This window comes from Pteropus vampyrus, unplaced genomic scaffold, assembly GCF_000151845.1.
Source record: "Pteropus vampyrus isolate Shadow unplaced genomic scaffold, Pvam_2.0 Scaffold25, whole genome shotgun sequence".
Taxonomy (NCBI): Eukaryota; Metazoa; Chordata; class Mammalia; order Chiroptera; family Pteropodidae; genus Pteropus; species Pteropus vampyrus.
The window spans coordinates 4,874,063-4,899,372 of NW_011888806.1; the positions used below are offsets into that span (position 1 = coordinate 4,874,063).

A 25,310-nucleotide genomic window follows, 5' to 3' on the forward strand; every position below is an offset into this window, starting at 1 on the left:
TCATTTTCTTAATGAGTTTCATCTCCTCATCTAAGAAGTAGCTCTCCTAGAAGTCACAGAGATGAGGGTCTGTGTGGGCAGGAACCAGGACGCGTAGGTCTTAAAGGGTCTGGTTCTCCATGACCATGGTGGTTTCCATAGCATCCTGAGTTTTACCCCAATCAGATCCAGGAACCAATGAGGGCACTGCAACTCATTTTTTAAATGTTACTTTTGAAAATATTTTCAGATATTAGCTATGCTAGACATCTTCAATGTATGCATGTCATCTTTCCTAGGAAACTTTGAGCTTTGTGAGAGAAACTGTTAAGGTTTTGTGAAGTTCTTCATCCTTTATTATTATTATTTTTAATTTAGGATACTACTTACTCTTTAAATGATATTCTTGGACTCCCATCTATTATGTATGTGAAAATTAATGACATTTTTCATTTAGTCTCTTCTCTTTCCTCCATTTGATTTATATTGTACAATTCCTACCTTAGAGGAATATTTATATATTATTCTACCTTCCTTTCACACCTTTTAGTCTTAGGTATACAATTACATATATTCAGTGTTAACTATTAATCCTTTTGTCAAAGTTTACCTTTAGCCACTAAGTTGGAGAAAGCGCATTCTCTAATGAGTATAATATTCTGTAGGTTCTTTCAATTTTAAAATTATATTTTATAACCCTGACATCTGAATATAGTCCTTTCTTGTTTTTTTTTTTTTGAAAAGTGTTTCACTGTTGTTTTGTTTTGAATATTGATGTGGAGAAATTTGCTAACAACATGATTCTCTTTCCTTTGTAACTTGATTTTTTTGACTGAAAAAGCCCAGAGTACTTTTCAAAAAAATCCATAAAAGCTAAACGTTTTTCTGGGGTATTATAGAGTTAAAGAAATGTGCCCTTCAATATGTAACTGAAGATCTTTATTTCTGAAAAATTTTCTTGAGTTACAGCCTTAATAATTTTTTTCTGTTTTGCTGCTTTAGAGTTCTTCAGGAATACCAGTTTTAAGAATTATGTGTCTTCTTGGATAACTATATCTATCATTTTTTCTCTGCTTTATTTTAGTTCTTTTTCTTTTCTTTCCTTTTTTTTCTTCTTTTTTGGCTCTTTCAGTTCTCCCTACACATGCTCTTCATCAATATCACATAGAAAATACTCATGAAAATCTGTGCTTCCTTAGGTACCTTTCAGTTTAGCCTTTATTGCTGTGAAGTTTTTCTTTTCTTTTTCTTCTAATTCTTATCTATTCAACTCTGATTTCACATCTTTCAATGTTTTGTCCATTTTTATTTTTGAGTTTCACTGATTCAAAATATATTTTTTTCATATCTGTGAGTGGTTTATAAAAAAATATTTAATTAAGGTGTTTGTTTAGGGATGTTTTAATTCAGCATATTTTTCTTAGTTGTTTGTGTGTATATGTGAGAATGGTAGGAGAATTTTCATTAGTTAAATATTTGATATTCAATATCTGTTTTCTTTTTATGGTAGGTTTCTGTGAGTACTGTCCATGATTTTTTCATTTTGAAATATCGTTTTGTTTTTATTTTTTTTCCTAAACAAGCAAGAGCTGGTGGGAGGCCAAAGAGAATTTTCATGGCTTTATACTTTTTATTTTGTTTTGGATGAACATTGTCTCAATTGTTAAAGTGGGGGAAAAAAAAAAAACTTTAATCAAAGGTATCTTTTCTTTAATGCAATAGGGTTTTCTGATATAGTAATTCTCTTTTGTTTCTGTTGGGTCTTTCATCTTTTTCTGTTAACCACAGAGTATCCAAGGAGTATTCCATACCCTTTTAATTTGCCCATTCTTGCTCAGAAATAGTACCTTTCCAAGACTTACATTTGGTCTTAAATAAATTCAAGCATCTTCCCTTCTACTCACCTGTTCCTAGCACTGTTCTCAGCATTCCCTTAGACTTGTTCTCAGCAACAGGGGGAAAATTGTGGGGCGATTTTATCTGTTGTCAGTTATCTTTAGTCCTCCACTTTCCTTTTGTTTCATGGTGTCTGTTTCTGTAATTCAGTGTGAGTTCTAGAGCCAGTTCTTTTGTTTTAGGTGTTTATATGCTCGCACTAGGGTATATTTTAAGTTTGTGGTATTTACCAAATATTATTATTCTACAGATGTTTTTTTTTTGTGTGTGGGTAGTCATGCTGCTTACAATCTGTATGGTTTTTGGAGGATGTCTGGGGAGATTTGGATTTAGGAATCCACATTTATCCTATGGAAACTTTGCATGAGCTGTTGAAGTAATATTTTGTGAGAGGGTGATATTTTAAGACTATATCTACATGAAATTCCAGAATAAGGAATAAGCCATTCTGAATTTAAGAGATATCCAAGCAGAAGCAGAGAGAAAAGCAATTACAAATAAACTAAGTGAGAAAATGTTAAGAAACTAAAGATAAACAGGGACAAATGTGGCTAGAATAGGGGATATAAATGGAGTTGGCAGAGATGAGGCTGAAGAGCCAATTAAGAGCCTTGTTTTCTGTACATATGGATTTCCCTATCCTGAATACTCCATCTAAATGGAATCATACAACATGTGGCCTTTTGTGACTGGCTTCTTTCACTTAGCATAATGTTTTCGAGGATCATCATGTTGTAGTATACAGGATCTCTTTTAATGACTGAGTATCAATATTCCATTTTATGTATATACCATGATTTATCATTCATCAGCTGATGGACATTTGAGTTGTTTCTACTTTTGGTTATTGTGAATAGTGTTGCTATGAACATGTGTGTACACATATTTGAACAATGGTTTCAAATGGTTTCAATTCTATTGGGCATAAGTTTTCTTTTTACCTGAATGTGATGAGAAGGTATTTAAGGGTTTTGTGAAAAGAGGCATGAACTAATTTACATTTTTAAAAAATCCTTTTTGCTGCTGCTAATGGGACAAAAGATGGGAAGCAGGAAGATAGGAGCTATTAGAGTAATCTAAGTAAGATATTACAGTGACTTAGACTAGGACAGTAGTAGGGCTCCGAGTGAAAAGTAACAGAAGGTGGCTCCAGTAGCACTTACTGAGTGAGAATGTAAAAGAAATTATCTTTCAAGAATGACTTGAGTTTATAGACTAAGCATTTTGATGAATGCCATGTAATTTACTAAGGTTAAAAAAATGTTTAAAGTAAGCAAAGAACAGGTTTGTAAAGGTAAATCAATAGTTCTTATTTTGGAAACATCAAGTTTGAAATTCTTGTTAGACATCCCTTTGGAGATGGACAATGAATAAGTAAGTCTGGAGTAGGCAGAGACATTGTGGTAAATTTACAAATTTGAAAGCCACAGGAATAGAAGGAATCACACACATGCAGTGAGTGCAGAGATGAGAAAAAGTCCTTAAACTAAACACTAGGCCACTAGATCATGTAGAGAGCTGGAAGAGATGTAGAAGTAGACATGAAATAGATGGAAAGAAAAAAAAAGAACATAAAACTGCAAGCAACCTGAATAAATAGTTTCAAGACTGAGTAATGAACTAGATGGGTCAAATTTCAATAGAACTCAGGGACAGAGAACTGACCACTGTATTGTCACAATGGAGATTATTAATAACCTTGAGAAGAGAAAGGTTAGTGGACAAGAGTGGGCTGAAAAGAAAAAAAAAGCAATTAAAGGAGAAAAGAATGTGAGTTTGGACAGCTTATTTAAGACTTTTGCTCTTAAGGGGACATGTGAAAGTGACTGTCACTAGAGTGAATAAGAATACCGTAATATAAAAAGTAGCATAGTATGTTTGCCTTCCATTGAGAAGAATGCCATAGAAAGGGATGTTGTTGCTGAGAAAGAAGACACCTACCAAGAATGACTCCTGGTGGCTAACTGGGCTCAAATTTAAAAGAAAATATGGTACATATATACAATGGAATATTACTCAGCCATAAGAAGAGAAGTAATATTGCCATTTGCGATAACATGGATGGACCTTGAGATAATCATGCTAAGCGAAATAAGCCAGACAGAAAAAGTTGAAAATCACATGATATCACTTATACATGGGATCTAAACATAAAAGCAACAAACAAACAGGACAAACAAATGGAGACTCGTGGACATGGACAATAGACTAGTGGTTTCCAGAGGATAGGGGGTAGGGGAGAAGTAGACAGGGTAAAAGGAGTCAAATATGTGGTGATAGAAATAAATCTAATTATGGGCAGTGAATATGAAATGTAATATATATATATATATATGCCTTACTGTTGAATTGTGCACCTGAAATTTACTGCATTTCATTAACCAATGTCACCATAAAAAAATAAATTAAAATAAAATAAAATAAAATAATAAAATAAAATAAAATATAAAATAAAAATTAAAGCAGAGCCAAGCAGTCATTTCTAAACGAGTACCACCTCCCATGCAAACAGTACTTCAGGAAGAAGTTACTGACATCTGAGCTCTTATAAAGGAGTTCCTGGAATTGTATTTCAATCAAAAGAACTGAGACTTTCCCGTCCAATTAGAGCTGCAGTTCCAGTGGTGCTTTTTGGACCAATCAAATTACGAAAATTTGGAGCCCTCATTTGCATGGGGATGGACCAATCAGGGACCAGGGGTGGGGACTTAGTCTATATAAGTCAGCTCCACTAGGACTCTAAGAGCACACTTTCCCTTTCCACTAAAGACTTATGACTGAGTTTTCCCCACCTAGAGCCAAAACACTGAAGATGAAATACTGAAGATGTCTCACCAGACTAAAGTGGAGAAGAGCAGGTAGAGCAGAGCAGGGCAAAGTGAAGCAGAACAGAGCTGAGGTGTCTAGCCAGAGAAGGTCTTCACCCCAGGGCCACCTCACTCCAGGGCCACTTGACAGCCATATTGTTCCACAGCCATACTTCTTCATAATTGAACTATTACACTATTGAGCTGTTTGCACTGAATGAAGTTTCCTTCTTCATCATACTCCAAATTGGAGATTCCTGTTGGCATTCAATTGGCTCCAATGACCATCAGTTGACAGGAATGAACTTAGGATTCATCAGTGCGTGCACATGCACATACTTGCTTGTGAGGTACATATCCACGGAAGCAGTGTGCAGAGGAGATCGCAGAATAGCCTTAAGGAAGCATGAAGACAGTTCAAGCTTTGCCACAGAAGTTAAACAGAGTGCATGGGTACACTTATACAACTAGATTAGTAGTGTCGCTGATGGGAAAACGAGGCAGGCCTTTATTGATTGATTCTATTTCCAAATGAAACTGAAGAAACTATACTAGCCTTCTCAGTGCTGTTAATCTAATTGAGATCTGTGATCACACACTTAAAGAAAAAAAGACTTTTGTTTCATTTGTGAAAGAATACAGATGCTTTTTGTAATAAAGATTCATAATTCTTTATGGACAATACCTGGAATGTGATATGTCTAAATGTTCTGAATATCTGGGTTTTTAGAAAGATAACGTTGCACATATACCATATTTTACATAACAATGCCAGAAGAGTCTGCTGCAGTACCCCAAAATCAAGCTTATTCACATTTCTGTGACAAAGATATCAATAGCCACAAATAATTGTGATGAAAGTCATAAAAACAAAAAATGGCCCCACATCATTCTGGTGTGGTTTTGATTCTAAATGAGTTAAGAATTATCTTTTAGTTTACAGAGCTTTTTGAGAACTCACAATTGTAAATAAAGACCTGTGGATGTTTAGTGTGGTATTTCCTTGGTCCTCTAGTTGCTGATGTTAACTGAGGTTCCAAGTACAGCCTGTGATTAAGTAAAGTTATTGAAATATCATATATTAAATTACCTTCTTGGAGATTACTGATATGTATTTGTAGAAGTATTGTAAGACACAGCTATTTGACTCAAACATTTTTTCATATTTGTTCCATTTCCCCCACCCCTGCAACCCTGCACCACTATTCAAAAATCCAGACTAATTTTCCCATACATCAGGGTTGAAGAGGATGGGGGAGATTGTTCAAAATAGTTAGGAGATATTAGAAAAGGAAGTGGTTTCAGAAATGTATGTAAGTTATTCCCAGATAAAATGCTCCCAGTAATTGTGTAGCCACACCCTAGAAAATTACATTTAATCATGCTTTGTATATTTCTTAATTTAAATAGAAGTAGGCAAAAAAGAGATACAAATCAGTAGGAATATTTGCATTAGACTATTAGCAGTTATATAATACTATACTACATTAAAGAAATCTAAATGCTCAAATGACTACAGATCTCTGGATAAATGACTAGAAATAGTAATGAATCATTTAAGCAATTCACAGGTTTTACTCGTGAAAGATTTGCCTTGTAAACTCTGCACTTCAGTTGAGCATAAAAATAATGAATAATAATATAAGATAAATTATACTAATGACCAGTGATTTGTACCTTTTTGATAGGCTAGATATCCCTTCCTCCAACTCAGTTCCCCAAGAAACCTATGTCCTAATCTCTAAAACCAGTGAATGTTATCTTATGTGGCAAAAAAGGATTTTGCAAATGTGATCAAATTGAGCTGTTTAGATAGATTTCCCTGAATGATCTCCATCTGTTTAACTGGATATTTTCTCTTTTGACCAAACTTACTCTTTGCAGATGGGAAAAATTATTTTTTGATTTCCAGAAATTTATGACCCTAAAAAGGGTTATCTGTGTAAATACTTAGTGTCAACAACAGTTAAAATGCACAGGGGAATCATGTCTGAAATGAAATCATTGGCTCCATCAACTATGTTAATATCAGTTTTTAAGGGCTATTGCACATAAAGTTTTTGTCTCTGAATATGTAAAGCAGCAAAATAAGTTTTATTATATTATAATGGAACACCATGGTTACGCTTAATTTGATCAGCTGGAATAAAAATAAAATCTTTTTATTTTTTTGATATACTAAATTCTCAGAATGTTCAATGATGAGATTACTTTCTTGAATTAGATATTATTTGTTACATATATTGGAGAAAATTATTATAAAACTATTATAATTTCCATTGGTGGCAAGGTTGAAGAAAACTGTTCCTCTTCTATATCATGTTTTAAAAATTGCTAACACCTTAGAAAGAATAATTTGGCAGTCCTAAATATATCAAGAGATAAAAATCTTCATCTTGTTCCAGAAATTTTACCTCCTAGAGTCAGTTCTACAGAATTATTTACCTACTGGCACAAAAACATGTGTGCAAAGATTTTCATTTGAGCACTATTTGAATAATGGAAAAATTTAGAAACATTCTATAAATCATTACCCTAGTGTCCACCATTAATATTCATATGATCTGTCGGATGAAAATATGGACTTGGGAGATAGACATAAGTTTAAAGAGAGTTCTACCATTCACTGGCCATGTAAATTTAGAAAAGTTGCATAACCTCTCTAAATTTTAGTTTTCTTGCCAATGATTTGGAATTAGTAATACTTCATAGATTGTTGAGTAAATTTACTGACCAAGCACACAGCTGAACATGGTAGATTCTCGAAGAGTTCTAATTCCTTGAGTTTATGTCTTTCATGCATTTGGAGACTTGATGTCTAATACCAATACTATAAATACTAACTAAATGCTCTACAGTTTTCGGAGTACAAATTAAATACAGGACAAATTTAATGCTGTTTTTATGCAATTTTAACAACTAACATATTCACTATTATGCAAAGGCATTGAATATCCTATTAGGTTTTATAAATGTTAAGTTCTAGCAGATATACAATTTTGATTCCTATATAATAATTCGTTTACATATATTCCTATATAATAATTCATTTCCAATCTAAATTTCTTTAGCTCTATTGCACACTTTGGTTCCCCTTCACTTGCTCATATCATAGGCTTTTACTATCAAGTGTTAATGAGATAGGAGAACATGTGTTGAAATGAGGCCTACTGTGGCTTTATTTTATAAAAGAAAAAGGACAATTAATACACTTGTATGTTTACTCATAAAATTTTTATTTTTTTAATATAATATTTGTATGGGCCTCATATTCTCATAACAAGTCACTTTTAATCTGGAATTAAATGTGTATGCTGAATATAAAGGGGATAAGTTGTAATTGTTATGTAATATTAAACACATACTTGCTAGCATAACACTACTAAACCAAAGTAAATATATTTTTATCTGGTGCTAAGTGTTTAATTACTAGCAAAACCATTTTAGTCTGGCATTTTCAAACTTAATTGAATATTTATTTGATGAAAAGAAAAAGCTAGTTGGTATATCTATTACCTAATAAAAGGATATGAAACAAATATATATAAAAAATTGCTATTAAATCTAAATGTTAATTCTTATCTACAATAGAGTTAAAAGTTTCTTCTTCTGTGCTAGAGAACTGTTAACTAGAGAACATTTTAATAATTTATTTTTTCGAAGTTACTAAGCTACTTTGAGCCAAATGATGATACCTGTATTTGATCAAATCAGAGTTAATTAGACTATATATATCCTTTTATTAAGCTAGACTCCTCTCTCCTGGGAAATCAAAGTTCTATCAGAATCCTCATCCTACAGCTCAACTCATCATACTAAATAATTCTCAGCCAAATTTTAAACTTATTTTAAAAATCTAATATTAGATTTTTATATTGAAGTATAATTGATATACAGTATCACATTACTTTCAGATGAAAGCACAGTGACTCAACATTTATATACATTGAAACATGGTCACCACAATAAGACTAGTACCATCTGTCACCTTATAAAGTTAGTACAATATTATTGACTCCTTTCTCACGCTATATATCACATGCCCATGATTTAATATATAACTGGAAGTTTGTATTTCTTAATCCATGTCAACTATCCCCCTGACCTGATCCCTCTTCTCTGATAACCATCAATCTGTTCTTTGTATCTATGAGTGTGAGTTTTGCTTTGTTTTTAGATTACACAGATAAGTGAAATCATGTGGTATATGTCTTTCTCTGACTTATTTTACTTAGCATATATATCCTCAAGGTCCAACTACGTTCTTACAAATGGCAAGATTTTATTCATTTCTAGGCTGAGTAGTATTCCACAGTGTATATATATACCACATCTTCTTTATCCATTTATGTGTCAGTGACACTAGTTTGTTTCCATATCTTAGCTATAGTTAATAATGCTGCTATAAATGTAGAAGTGCTTATAGCTTTTCAAATTCGTATTTTTGTTTTCTTTGAACACATAGTAGTGGAATTGTCAGATGATATGATAGCTCTAGTTCTAATTTTTTGAGAAACTCTATACTGTTTTCCATAGGATCTGCACCAATATACATTCCCACCAACAGGGTATGAGGGTTCCCTTTTCCCCACATCTTGCCAACACTTGTTATTTCTTGTCAGTTTGATAATAGCTACTCAATGGATGTAAGGTGATATCTCATTGTGCATTTGATTTACATTCCCTATTAGGGATGTTGAGCATCTTTTCATGTGTTTATTGACCATTTGTATGTTGTCTTTGAATACATGTCTATTCAGAACCTCTGTCCCTTTTTTAATTAGATTATTTTTTGATTTTTGCTATTGAGAGCGATATGAGTTCTCTATATATTTTGGATATTAACCCTTTATCAGATATATTATTTGAACATATCTTCTCTCATTCAGTCGGTTCTTTTTCATTTTTTTGATGATGGTTTCCTTCTCTGTGCAGAAGTATTTTACTTTGATGTTTGATGTAATCTCATTTGTTTATTTTTGCTTTGTGTCCCTTGTTTTTAGAGACAGTTCACAAAGACATCATTAGGACTGATCTCAAGGAGTTTACCACCTCTATTTTTCTCTAGGAGTGTTATGGTTTCAGGTTTTACATTCAGGTCTTTAATTCATTTTGACTTAATTATTACATATGGTATAAGATAGTGGTCCACTTTCATTTTTTGAAAGTAGCTGTCCAGTTTTTCCAATACCATTTATTGAAGAGAACATATTGTATATTCTTGCCTCCTTTGTTGTAACTTAACTGGCCATGTATGCATGTGTTTATTTATGGTCTCTCTATTCTGTTCCATTGATCTATGTGTCTGTTTTTGTGCCAAAAGCATACTGTTAGGACTACTCTATCTTTGTAGTATACTTTGAAATTAGGGAGCTTGCTAACTCTGGCTTTGTTCTTCTTTCTCAAGATTGTTTGGTTATTTGAGATCATTTGTAGTTCAATATAAATTTTAGAATTATTTTTCCTAGTTCTGTGAAAAATACCATTGGAATTCTGATATGGATTGCACTGAATCTGTAGATTGCTTTATGTAGAATGATTTTTTTAAACAATATTAATTATTCCAATACATGAACATAGAATATTTTCCATTTATTTGTCTTTTTCTGATATCAGATTTTTTAAAGAGTTTTTATGTGAAGATAGATTCAAGACCTTTAATAATAGAGCCTCTAGTCACAAAGGAAACAAGGTACTATTCTCATTTTTATATTATTTCCTGAAGAGTTTCTAAATCTAAATAGAGTCATTAGCTCTGCTCACTTTGAAAAAATTTCTCACACAGCTACCCATTAAGTATTTTGACCAAATGGAAATCCATTTTTAGAGCCCTGATGAAATAGCTTTTTGGTACTAACAAGAGTCCAATAAGATTGTTACATTTAACTAAAATTCTCATACCACAATGTAAACATATTTCAGATAACTCTATACCTGGGAAATATTGTTGAACAATAAACTATAGAATAATTATTTTTGATGAATAAATTTTGTGTCTATCTGAAAAAAAGAAATTCCTGCCATATTGGAAATATACCTCCAATGGAAATACAAATTGTTAATATATTTTTGGAGAGCAACTTGGCAGCATGTATCAGATACTCAACAAATTTATACTTTTCATCTCAGCAATTCCATATCTTATGACAATGTCTTGAAGAAATTATCGTAAACATCAAAAAGAGTTATAATCAGAGATGTTCACATCAGTGCTGTCTACAATAATAAAACTGGGAAAGGATTCCAAAGTCTAATCAAAAGCAAAATAGAGTTATAAACTTATTTTACATTCATTCTATGGAAGTTTCTTGTTATAAAAGTAGTAATATGCAAAATAATTAATAAAAATAAAGTTCTATACATTGCACAATTAAAATATCATACATTTTTATTGCATAGAAGCATGCATAAACATTACACTTGGAAATTTTGAGAGAAGCCATATTAAAAATAAAATAGTTGTTTTTCTTTTTTTCCCTTTTCTCATATTAAAAATTTATATAATGAGCTTGCACTTTCTATGGAATAAAAATACACTTAAAAAAACACCTGAATTTTGAGCAAGAATTGAAACACCACTAACGTAATGACCAGTCAAGTTTCTTGTCACAAAGACATTTTAAAATGAGGGCCTCAAGCCTTATTTTTCTATAAGTCATTATTGATTTCTATAAGAGTATGTGAGTTTAAAAAGTAAATTCTGTGGAAATTTTAAATCTTGGCACTGCTTTACTATAAAATGATTGTGATTAAAACTTACATATATTTCAGCTATTTTTAAAAAATACATAAGGTAATGAATGTGTTAATTAGATGGGAGAATCCTTTTGCAATGTATACATACATATATATATCAAATCACCATGATATACACTTTAACTATCTTACAATTGTGTTTGTCAATTATACTTCAATGAAGCTGAAATTAAAACAAGAAATCATCTTATATATTGACTCTAATCAATTTTAAATATTGTATGCATTTCTGACAATCCAATAAAAACTTATGGACCCACTTTTCAGGAAAAAAATGTAATGTGTGTATGTATACACACACATGTACACACACACACACACACATATATACACACACATGTATATATATATAATTCTGTAAATAATTTTAGTTATTTGAGTAATAATACTGAAAGTATTTTCTAGAAATATGCCCAAACCATTAATTCTCTCTTCTGAATATGCCATCCCACATATTTAATACTACAATACACTGCAATTAACTGTAACTACATATATTTGGAAACCTGACTTTCTTAATGTTAAGATCCTCTCGTCTCAATGGTCTCAATTAAATTTCAAAGCAACTTATGCTTTTATTTAAATAGCAAGAAAAATACAGAAAAATATGTTCAGCTTTTTTACTTCACTATGATATAGAGAATATAACTTTTTTCCTTATAATGGATGAGAACAGTTCAAAATGCAATTAAGCAATATTGTAGGCCAATGAGAGAAAATCAAGGCATGATTGTTATGAAAATTAATACTTTAAATGCAACATATAGGAAATTTTAAATTCAATTGTTGCCCTATTCCATTCATTTCAATGGAGTAAGGGCTGTAGTATTAGAGTAGAGCATTAACTGTCAGGCCAGAGAATCCACCTAACAGTAAAATCCACCTTGTATTTTACTAATTTGTCTATACCAAACTTTGGGCTCACACATTATGAGTAGATCTCAATCACTCTCATATGGGAGATAATGCTTCCTAACACATTAGCTCTTTCACTGCCTTGCTACATAATGATTTTGTTGTGATACTGTTAAACCTAACAGTAGGGTTAGCCTAAATTGGCCTAATTATTTAAACTCAAGGGAAAGTAAAACCATAGCTGTTAATAGCCACTAAGAAAGGTTTGATGAAGATGGTTTGGCAACGAGTTTTTCCTGGAGTTCATAATATGTGAACAATAAATTCTATTATATTATAATTTTTCTTTTTTTCTTTGAGCTATTGTGAGTTAGATTTCCTGATATCTTTCAACAGAAAGGGTCTTAACTGCTGTGCTAATATGAAAAAACTAGTAAGTGACAGAGCTGATATTTCAATGCGTGTCTCTCGGTTCTAGAGCCTGTAAGATTATTTCAAATCCATAATTTTTTATTATGGATTTTTTATAATTTTTTAGAAAAAGAAACCAATATCCAGAGTGATAAAATGATTTTCTCAATGTTTCCCCAAACCATCAGGACTTCATTCCTGTGAGACCAGACGACTGACTTCACTGCTGACAATAAGCCACAATCCACATCCTCTCCAACTTCTGTCAGCTACCTAAGGTTAAAACCATGTCACATATAACTTCTTCCATAAAGCTTTCTCTTCCCATTAGTATCAGGATAAAATAATATGTGCCTCCTTGCTTTTTACGAGTCAACAATTCATAAATGTAAAGATTTCTACATGAGGGTCCTGATCTCAACAGGAAGCCCCCGCCTCCAACCACAAGTAATTTTCTGTAACAGGGTTACTTTGACTTAGGCAGTCTCAGGATTAGGGCTCAGATCTTTGAGCCCTTGTATTTTACTAATTTGTCTATACCAAACTTTGGGCTCACACATTATGAGTAGATCTCAATCACTCTCATATGGGAGATAATGCTTCCTAACACATTAGCTCTTTCACTGCCTTGCTACATAATGATTTTGTTGTGATACTGTTAAACCTAAGTGTTGTCACACAAGTCCTACTGTGGAATACAGTACATCCCAATATTAATAGGCATAGCACCTAAAATGAATCTCGAAATATTATTTCAACGAGATAAGATATTGAACACAATGGGGCTACTTTATAATTACTGAGACAGTAGCAAATAGCTAAGGTGTGATGGATAAGCATCTTTCAAAGCTTTTAGGTTTTTAGCAGCATAGCTCTATTTTAAATAGCTATCTCTGTTATAAGATAATCCTTTGGAGAGGGTAACCTGTTCAATGACTGTTCATCTGGTAAAAATGTGAGAGACAGGGGCAGAAAGGGTCAACTGGAGAAGGAGAATGCATTTTCTGCCAGGCTGACACAGCGATGAATTTAGACTTTCATATTCACTACAAGACATTAGACCTACTCTGACGGGTGCACAGAAGTAGTAATGACCTTTTGGAAGTACATTATCATTTCAGGCCTTGAAAATATCTCAGAGAAAGGTAATTTACTAGATGGAATCAGAGTGATTTAAAAGAATTTGAGACTTCCTGACTCCCAGCCTCTTATTCCCCATGTCTAACTTGTGGGATGAGGAGCTTTATCTCATCAATTTCTGACGATTTAAGAGAATATATAGTGCAGTGCAAATGTACACTGCAATGTAAGGTTAACATGTTTCCCCAAGTGCCAAACCTAGACTCGGATTTGAGCTGCATGGTCTTCTGTGGTACTACGATACATTATATAACATAAAATAAATAACTGAACTGTCTTTTATAGCAAAAATTGAAGTAAGATTAAATTTGTTTACATGGGATGAATATAAGTTCTCTGTCTGTAGAGGACGTGCCCAGACCTGAGTGCCGCAATGCTGTGCTTGGCTGCAATTCCTGTGGGGAAACTATGGGGAAGGAAAAAGGATCATTTCTCCAGGCCCTTTCATTCTTCAAGGGCCAGTTGTGGGTTGGATAATGTTTAAAGACTGATTTTCTGGGAGAAGAAAACTTTTTTGCAGCATTTGTGGATTTATACTCTCACCATAGCTGACTATCAATGTGAAGTCACCCAACAAGAAGATGAGAAAAATGAATTCCCGAGCCTACATGAGCCACCAACTCCAGCACACACTGTGCCAGGGCCCATTCAGCGAGTTCTCACCATAAAACTTGGCTGCCTCCAGGAGATATACCAAAATGCCTTTGCTAGTACAGATGTGAAAAACTGTGTGCCACATGCCTTTATAAGACAGCCTTAATCAACTTGAGTTATTAATCCATTTTAAGGTCTCAGTACTATATGTTACATTTTTTGAAGATCAGATGAGAGCTGGTAATCCAATAAAAGAATTAAAAATAATGGTATTTTAAAGCATAAAACATAATTTACATTCTTCTCAGGCATTATTGTCTTATGTTAAAATCACTGAATTATAAAACAAAGTGGAATTTAAGATTAAAAATCCATTTATCTAGCCATACTTTCCTTTGTGTTTCATTACTGGCCACATTCCAGTTTGCTTTCTCCTCTCTCTATGCATCTACTCTAATTTTCTTATTTTAAATAAAATTCTGGATTGTTTCCTATGGCCTTCAAACTAGAAAGGACAGGTCTTCAACCATATGAAATTTTTAGAGTACTATATCCTTGGGCATCTGGTAAGGGAGCAGAGGTTTCCTTCCAACTGCCCCTGAAGTGATATGTTGATTGATCAAATCAATTTAGTAATGTTTACAATTTAAATATCTTTACTGGAGCTACCTTGAGAAAATAAGGAACTTTTTTTACTTTTGAAACAACAAGACACATGTAATTCTTGGTATATTTAAATCATAACAAAATTCTGTGATAGCAAGTTCTTATAATCTAGGATCCAGCACAATGTCTGCCAAACTCATAGCAGATGCTCAACAAATATTTGTTAAATAAATGAATTAATTCCACGTTCTGTGGTCTTTGAAGTTATCACAATTTCACAGAATGATCAATGAACTGAGACCCATGGGAAAATAATAGACAATCATTTACTTAAATGCTAACCATCCTTCTCCAAATTGCCTATGTAAAGAATGCAATACAATGACTATAAAATGTTCAGGTTGAAGTGGAATATTTAAGAAATATTTTTTCTCACTCTATGAAAGCATCAGTATGCCGGAAAATATGGGGTCAGAGATGGAGTTCAATGATAACTTTTATATTGGGTAAGAAGAAAAATAAAGGACATGGACATCACTTCATAATATTCTCAATAGTTAAAATAGTTTTGTAGTATAAATTTTACAACCACACTATAAATCCATATAAACTAAGAAACAGAGGTGAGTAGAAATGAATAATACACATATAAAGTTCACGAATATAAGATTAATCAGAATTTATTCAGAAAGTAACTACATTTGCTAGGAACTTTTTTTAAAAATACAATTTTCCTTAGTTACAACTCTGTGTTTTGAGAAGAGTCACACTGATTTTATGCTAATTGTCTTGGATAATTTTTTTGGTAGATGCAAAATTAAGTAGATAAAAAAAGAAGAGAAAAAAATACCCAGTCTCAAGAAATCTAAGAAATCTCTACAAGGCCATTTGTTCCATGCTTAAAACACTGTAACTCAATGGTTACACAAATGTTGCATTTAATTTTTCAACCTGAGTATATTGATTATTTTATCTAATATGCTGCAGAGTGAAGTTAGTAGGCCTTACTCTAAAAGAAGCAGCAATAGAAAGTGACATGAGTTTTATTACTGTTGGAAAGTACTGAGTGGAGCTGTGGGAAAAATTACAGATTTCTAATGCAAAGAGGTCATAAAAATTTATGAGACACAACAAAGGGGAGAAAAGGCATACAGCAGCGGGAAAGGTGACAAATTCTGAAAGGGATTTCAAATATAAGTTTAATAATCTTCAAATCTATGACATTTCATTATCTACTGGTAAATATAGGAAAAAGGTAGAAAGCATTTATTGCTCTCTGGACTACAAAAAATCATTATTTTGCAGGTAAAATCAGAAGCAGTCATGCATAACCATGTATGATCCAAGGTTAAATAAAAATTCTGACAATAAAGATGAGTTTCCCTAATGTACATTAATTGCTCTTAATTATATAAAAGTAACAAAGTGTGACTGCAAAATGTAATACTGAAAATGAGGAAAAAATTTTTAAAAAATACATTTCATTTTATGGGCATTAAACCATGAAGGAAATAAAATAAATTTCCAATGTTATTACTAAACCATAAAAATACTATCAGTGCTTAATTATTATCTGAAATAAATGAACACATTTTGGACCCAAGTGGTCACAGTAAGACTTTCACATTATTTGTGCATCTAGCAATGGTAAGAAGGTGAAGCAAGTGAATCTGAATATGTCATGAAGCAATGGTTATCATCCACTCTCGGAGCTAGAATCTCTCAAGTCATTCTGCAGTTAACAGCTGTACCACTCACAAAAGTGGTTCAGAAAAGTCCCATATTTATATTATGAGAGTGGTTCATTCTTTAGTAAATTATGAATTATTCATAAATGTAATTAAATGTGGTTTGACAAATAATCCAGTTCTTTAAACTGGAGTTACCTTCTTCTACCTGATACAATTTTGTACATAAAGGAGTCATCATAATTGAACATCCCAGCTGACTTCCTTATTCTTATAATGTGTAGGGATAAGAGACAACAATTTCAACTTAATAATGCCAATGTACCTCTCATTCACTTCACAGAAGATTTTGATATAGAATATTGAGAAAATACATTTCTACATTTAAAAAAGTCTCAAAAATGTAATAGTCTACATATCACCTAATGTAGTAATGTTTGTTTGTCTTGCTGTTTTTAAAAGTAAATTTTAAATTATCATTTGGATTTAATTTCTACCTTTTGTGTATTTGTACTCAGACCTAAATTACTTGCAGGTGCTGCTCTCATTTTCCTAATACATGTTGGTTGTTTAAAGTTAAATTCTTATTCATTAATTTTCTACAATCTTTGGCAAACTCTAAAACTCCTTTTAAGAAACTCAGAACCATAAATGTGTAGCAGGTCTAAGAAAAGTGTTTCCTCTACTTTATAATCATTGCCTACTTTACTTAGCAACATTCTTTAATTTTGTTTACTGCTCATGAATAAATCCAACTTGAGCAATTAGATCCTTTTTCTATTTACCCTTTGGGTGGTTAAAAACAGCATTAATTACTTGCATGGAAATGGTTCTCTTAATTTCCATGGTGTGGTCTTTGTAACTTAATGATATCTAATTTACACTACATTTATTCCAGTGCATGATTTCATGCTTATTGTCAGTTTGATAGTTTACTATATGTTTGTCTAAGATTCATTTTGCCTACTTTTTTTTTTTTTTTGCCTAGAGTCCTGATAGTCTGTATATTTCCTTAAAAAAAATTTCTTATTGCTGTAAATCTAGTCATTAGTATTACAAACCATGATTCTAAGAGCACTGAAAGATTCTGAAGCCAGAGCTGGGATTTCACTCCCATTCTCTGTGTGACTTGGGATATCTGCTTAATATTTATGAGTCTCGGGTACTTTTAAACTGTAAAACATTTTTGATAATAATCAAATTGCGAAGTTGTCAGTAATGAGGAAAATATATAAAGGGTTTAGCATAATTCGTGCCACAGAGTAGACATTAGATATGGTTATCATTATCATCATTATTACATTTTTCTTCATAAAAGTAATTTTATTAAAGTATTCCCTAATTTTTGCTGGTAAAATTTGAACTGAAATATATTCAGACTTGTATTTTTGAGAGTTGTTGCTTTTTTTTTTTCACTTTGGAAAGCAATGAAAACAATATTTGTATATTTTCAATAATCGAATCCATTTCTAGGGTTGTAATCTATTGTTTTTGCCATTTAGAACATAGAAGTTTATATACGCTCTGAGTCTGTACTACTATTGGCCTTCACTTATTTTGATTTTCTTTAGCTATTTCTAAATATCATGATCTGGAGTGTAATGTGAATATATTCATACTTGATATTTACGGCTCCTAATACATTAATAATAAAAAGTGTCTTAAGATCATTGCCACGCTATTCTAGATCTAAATATATTCTAGATCTAAATATATTTGATATACACATTAAGAAGGCTACTTTTAAAAAGATTAAAAACTTAGCCTATTTCCACTTACAAGTGTTTCCTATCAAATGTCTATTTTGGTTGATCATTGCGAAAGTATTTTTTAAAGCCAAACAAGTGCTACATTCTCTCTTTACAGAGAGAATTAAGTAAATTTCTCTTATCTAGATTTTTCTTCTTTCAGTTCCTCATGCCTTTTCTTACTACAGTGAAAAATTTTCATAAATGCTGCTGTAATCTTGAAATATGTTTGTATGTTGTATATTTCTTTAATATAAACTGAATAAAATACATAAAATGTTATTTTGTCTTAGCTCAATTTATGAGACATGATATTATTCAGTAAAGAGGTATAGCACCTGAAAGTCATAAGTATATGTCACCAAAATAAATTATGATGAATTGTGTGAAAGATTCTGGCTCAAAAGTTACCAGGTTAATATTATGGGACTTTGGTGCAGCAGATGCTTATATTGGTGTGTAAATCATTTTGAAATCATAAAATAGACTCCTTTTATTAAAACTAGCTGTGACATGAGACCAAGATTTCAGACCAGAACAGCTGTGTTGATAATTATTAAAATGACATTAAATACTAACTATACATTAACTCCCAAAGCTTAACATCCATCATATCTTTTTTATTGGAATTTGAAAGCCTTGAAAAAGCCTAATTTATATGTTAGGCCATCACAGTGAAGGTGTCACAATATCATTCATAAAGGCGTCATAATATTATTCACATATCTCACATTCTCTTTTGTGTGGTATTTTGCATGTATAAACATACACATATGTCTAAATAGACATACATACACATATATATATATAGACACATACATATATATAAAATAGCTATGGGAACTTTACATGTACTTTAAGCTTATTGTTTGTTTACACACTGAAGCAGAGCTAAATGTATTTAATAATGTTATCATTATTCAGGGCAAAAGCAAAATAGCTTGATGGAATTGTGAGGCTGTTTTTCTTCATATATCAGTTTATGCCTTTTCTCTATAGATATTCTTACAGCTCCTATGTAAACAGTGAATACCATGTCCTATGGGCTCTTGTGGCATCTTGTTCACTCTACAAATATTTTATTTGTCACATAATTATTACAATTTATCCTTTATTTTTTAATATACTTCCAGAGATTTTGTATACCACTAGAATAGGGACTATAATCTAAACAATTACACAAAAAAATGATTTATATTTCTGGTGTCATTTATAAATTGGATTATCCAGTTTAATTTAATAAATACTGTGACAGGAAGCTTCTAGGTTGACTGACTTCCAGTGACACCTGATTTCTGTTTGTGTAATCTCTTCTATTCAAGTGAAGGCTGGATCTAGTGACTTGCTTCTAATAAACAGAATATGGCAGAAGTAATGGACTGCCACTTCTGACATTAGGTTATAAGAAGACTCTGGCTTCTGTCTAGCTTGCCTGCTACTGCTGTCTTATTTGCTTGCTCTGATGAAAACCAGCTGCTATGTTGTGAACTGCCCTACCGAGTGGCTCTTGTTTGTCTTTAGCCATCATTCAGCAAGAACTGAAGCTGTTAGTTCAGCAGCTTATGAGGATCCAAACCTGCCCACAATCACCTTCATGAACTTGGAAGTGGATCCATTCCCAGTTGAGCCTTGAGATGACTGCAGCCCTGACTGATACCATGACTGTACCTTTGTCACAAAATCTGAGCCAGCCACGTAAACCACTCCTGATTCCTGACACACCAAAACTTTGAGAGAATAAATGTTTGTTGTTTTAAGTCCTTATGTTTTGGAGTAATTTGTTACACAGTCATAGATAAGCATAACAAACACTTACTGAATACATGAATCGGTCAACCAATTAAGGTAAAAGTCTAGGTCTGTAACACAGCACTCCAGAAAAAATGTCACATTGCAGAAATCTCTTAACCATCTCATAATGAAGCATAATGCATAACTTTTACGTGATTTAAGCAGATATCAAATTAAATACTACCTTCTCTTATAATTGTTTATTTTTTTTCAGTATCATAGACTATTTGGATTTTTAATAGTTAAAATGAAAGGAACTTGGAATTTTCCAAATTCTATGAGAATATTTTTCATTTTAATCATCCAAAAAAAATTTCCATGTCTAAATTCAATCATCAATAAAATATTTCCCAAACCACATGTTCTCAGAAGAAAATTTTGTGATGACTTTTTCTAACATTAATAAAATTAATAGCAAGAACTGTAAAGCCAATGGAACCTCACTGATCTGGCAATTCCATTGAGTGCAGAAAACTAAGGCTAGATTATAATTTCTCAATGAAGACACTATATGAAGAGTTACCCTCATGTCTTATGCTGTGATTATTAACATTGGCTGTGCCTTTTTAATAATGAGAAAATTCAAATCTTAGTTAATTTTCTATTACTAGAAAACTTGGGCAAATCACAATATCTCAGAGATTATATTTGTAAAATTAATATGATAATACTTTCCTTCCAGATCCAGGAGAGGTGGCACACAATCAGTGCTTGATAAGTGTTAATTAATAGGAATCAATTTGAAATAGACACACAAAAAGTCTTTGCAAAGGCCTCATTCTTTGCACAGTCTATTTTGAAGCTTTATCAAAAGCCCTGTTCAAGCCCTTATTTTCTGATTAACTCCTGGAAGATTTCAGGTTCTGAGGTAAATGGGTGACAATAATACCACCACCACCACCACACACACACACACACACACATACACACACACACACACACACATAAACACACGCACAGAAGGAAATCAGGGAAAAAAAACTCCATACTACTCAGAGTTTCTGTCAATTCTCTAATTCCCCAAATTTTCTAAGTTAAACAGTGAATTCTAAGAGACAGGGACTCTATCTTTATTTCTCTGATGTGCAGGAGCTTTAAAAATGTAAATTATTTTACTCTTACACAGTGTACATGGTATTTAGCCTTGCACTATTACTTTCTTTTAAAGGTTTTATTTAAAAATAATTTTAGACTTACAGAAAAGTTACAAATATAGTACAGAGAATTCACATATGTCTCTCATTCAGCTTCCCTTAATGTTCATTTATATAATCTTAGCATTATTATGGAAACTGGGAAATTAGCATTGGCACAGCACTATTATTAACCAATGGTTTGCTGCTAAAACAGTTCTTCAGGGAGGGGATTTGGAAGCCCTGATTCAGTTTGCCAACTTCCTTGTCTTCCTACTGCCACTACGGCTAATTTCTACTTACCAGCACAACATTGCTAAACTTAAAGTTAGAAGGAGATGCACTGAATTACTAGTGCCAGCTGGTGCAAGCCAGCCCCAGCATACCTCTGCTATTAGCTAAACTACAGACTGTATTTGAATTTCACTAGTTTTTCACCAAATGTACTTTTTCTGTTACAGGATACAATCCAGGATCCCACGCTGCATTTAGTATTGGGTTTTATTAGTCTCCTCCAATCTGACAATTCTTCAGACTTCCTTTTTCTTTCATGAGCTTGACACTTGACGAATAGTGGTCAGCTATTTTGTAGAGTCTCTCAATATTAGTTTCTCAAAATTACATTGATATTATGCAGATTTTGCAATAAAATATCACAGAAGTGATGTTGAATTCTCAGGGGTACTTGATATTAATATGTCTTTTAACTGATGGTATTCATCTTGACCAATTGTTTGACAGGTTTCTCTACCGTAGCACTCCTATTTGCCTCGTAATTGATAAATATCTGGGGTAATGTTACTTTGAAACTAATAATATCCTGATATCCTGTGATTCCTCAAACATTTGACCACTGTCAGCATCTATCAGTAGCTCTTACCTGTAAAAATTATTACGGTGGCGTTTGTTAATGATGATACTTTATTTTTCTAATTTTTTTCTACATTTAATTACAACTTTTTAACACTGAAATATTCTAATAATGTCTACATAGATAAATTAAGCAGAAATAAATCAAGTCTTGCAGATTAAATTTACTTGCTTCCTCTTTAATCTCCAGCCAATTAGTTTCTGAACTAGAAGGGCACACTGAAAGAAGAGTAAGGTTTTTCTGCTAGAGCTCTGTTTATTTTTATGTCAATGTTAAGAGAGGTCTTCCTGAGGTCTTGTGGCCTTAGGTAAAACAAAACTGGATTTGAAGAAAGGAGCAATGGCCAAGGGTGTAATAGTCTGAAATTATCTTCTGATAACTCAACATGTGACTTTAGGCAACAAATGTAACCCCTTTAAGTCTCAGGTTTTCATCTATGGAATAAGAAATTTCAATCAGGTAATTTGTATGATCTCCATCTATTCAATATAAATGTTGTTATGAATTTTTTTCTTAATGAACAGAAATTTAGTGTGATAATTTACTTTCACAATAAGCCAGTTTAACTCAATTATGCAAACATCGTCATTCTTCCATTTCTCTCACATGTACTTGTTTTCCTTTCTGAATCACTGGAAACTCATGCTACTTTGTTCCTACGCAACCATCAAACAGTTGATATTTAATTAATACTTGAGTATAGGGACTCTGGTTAACTGCTATATCTCAATACCTAGAATGACAGGCATAAAATACACCCTCAATACCTATTTTTCATTTCTTCTTGATCATCGGTTAAATTAATCCCCAAAATAGACCTTTATGAGACTCTCCATTGTAAACACTTGATGTCACATTAATATAAATAGTATTCTCCCTAGAGTTTTTTACTTTTGGATGTGTCAAATCCCATCTTGATAGTCACATGGATTATAACTATATATAACTATAGTCTTTTATTTTTCATATATTTCTCCCCTGAGTATAATGGATTTGAAATTGGGGCTTAGATATGAAATTTAATCTACAGTCACACTGATCAGCACAGACCAGATTCAGGGAAGTGATCCATGTCTCCAGGTAAATATAAACATCAATTTTACCTGCTTCATCAATACATGCTTTAGCTGTGATACATTTTTACTTTTCTTTCATTCTTTGAAAACTGGTCATAAGTCATCTGCATGGGAATGTAAGGATTAAACAGATGGTGATTTGAGCCACTTTAATGAAAAACATTACAGATGTTTTCTCCTCAGATGTAGAAAATATCGCATATATAATCTATGATAATATTTCAGTCAGTTTTTATAATTGATTTATCAATTCTATACAAAGGTTAAGTTCTGGGTAATGACTTATGGTTGACTGACAATATCTGACTCATGAGTGAAATACTTCTCAAATATATTAGAATATTACACCTCAACTTTGGGTATTGAAAGGAGTCTAACATCTTATCCCTTTGCATGAATAAAGAAAGAGTCTTTAAGTAATGTTGCCTTCATTTATTCTGGAAATAAAAATAACTCGAGTAAATATCTTTCCTGCCATGCTTTCAGCAAAGAAGAGTGGGAGAGATAAAGGAGACTGTATAAATATTTCTTCTTATTTTGTATTAAATCATCCCTTCTTGCTGGCAAGACTACATTTAATTCGAAAATGAGAAATTTTCATAAGCAATCATGCACTATACATTCATAAAAAACTGATGATTCTCAATACAAAAATATTAATAAGACATAGCAAATAATGTAAATGGATCATGAGGCAACATTTACAAAATCAAAGTTAAGCAGAGGACCACTTTGAATTTCTTTTATCACATCAAATTATCCATGTTAACATGGCTTATTTTGTGTGCTAAATCACTTCATCCGGTTCATATACTCTTCTCCATGAACTTCTGGATAAAAGGCGAAACTACATTTACTTTTCACAGATGTGAGACTTCTCCTTCTATCTCTGATTAAAAAGATATTTCGTTTCCTATTGCTAGAGCTGAACCACAGCATTCATTTCCTGGCATTGAGAATACATGCTTCTTCTCTGTTTGGAAGGCTTCAGAAAAGGACATATATTATAACCTTTTGTATCACTAAATGATTAATGAGTCTTATTAATGAATCTTAATTAATGAGTGTTTGTTAAATTGAAAACTGAAGGCATTTATTCTGCAATTATCTGCAACCTTGATACATGGCTCTGCTTCACACCTATTATTATTATCTTTATTTCTTGACATAAGATTTTAGCCAAAACACTATGAAATACCAACTTTACAATAAATGGATTCGGAATCCCATGGAGGTAATGTGGAAAATGCAATCAGAAAAGAAGATATGAAAGTACGCAGAAGGCTACTGCAAAAATCCAAGTGGCTAATGATAAGAAACCGAACTACAGCATTGAGAATAAAGACGACAAGACAAGAGCAGAAGAATCAGGATTTGGGAACAAATCAGATGTGGAAATTACTGAACTGAGAATGCTGAGAAATATTCTGATGTGTTTAGCATTTAGGTTATTCAATAGAATTTAAGTAATTTTCTAATCACATAATAGTAGTAACTGCTAAAATGACATTTTCATAGATTAATTTGAATTCATCTCAACTTTTCAATATAAACCCATTATAAGAAATTGATATAATCTTCATATGACTATTTTTTTGAACTGAGAGTACAATATACTTTGCAATAGCGTATGTTTATTACTGATATTAACAGCTGTCGTTACCGTAGAAAAATCTGAATTTGAGATTATCTACTTTAAGGAATTAGTCACATCCTTTTTTCTCCCACTCATTTTGACCATTTTACAATTCTTTATCACATCCAACAGAGGGAAGGGAGGATAGTGCAGTAAAAATGAGACTCCTACTTATCACATATAGGTGTTGATTCCTGAGTCATCTTTTTTAATGATACTTTATACTGTGAAGATACTTTTCTGTAAAAACTGAAATAAACTAAACTTCCCATACATCAGCATTGCCTGGGCTAGGCAAATTCAGCAGTACTTACTTCTACACT

At 32.3% G+C, this 25,310-nt stretch overlaps 1 protein-coding gene across 2 annotated transcripts in view; it reads right to left on the reverse strand.

Moving 5' to 3' along the window:
- GRID2 (glutamate ionotropic receptor delta type subunit 2) overlaps positions 1-25,310 on the reverse strand; it is a 1,302,586-nt gene that overhangs the window by 712,569 nt on the left and 564,707 nt on the right. The window lies entirely within an intron of this gene.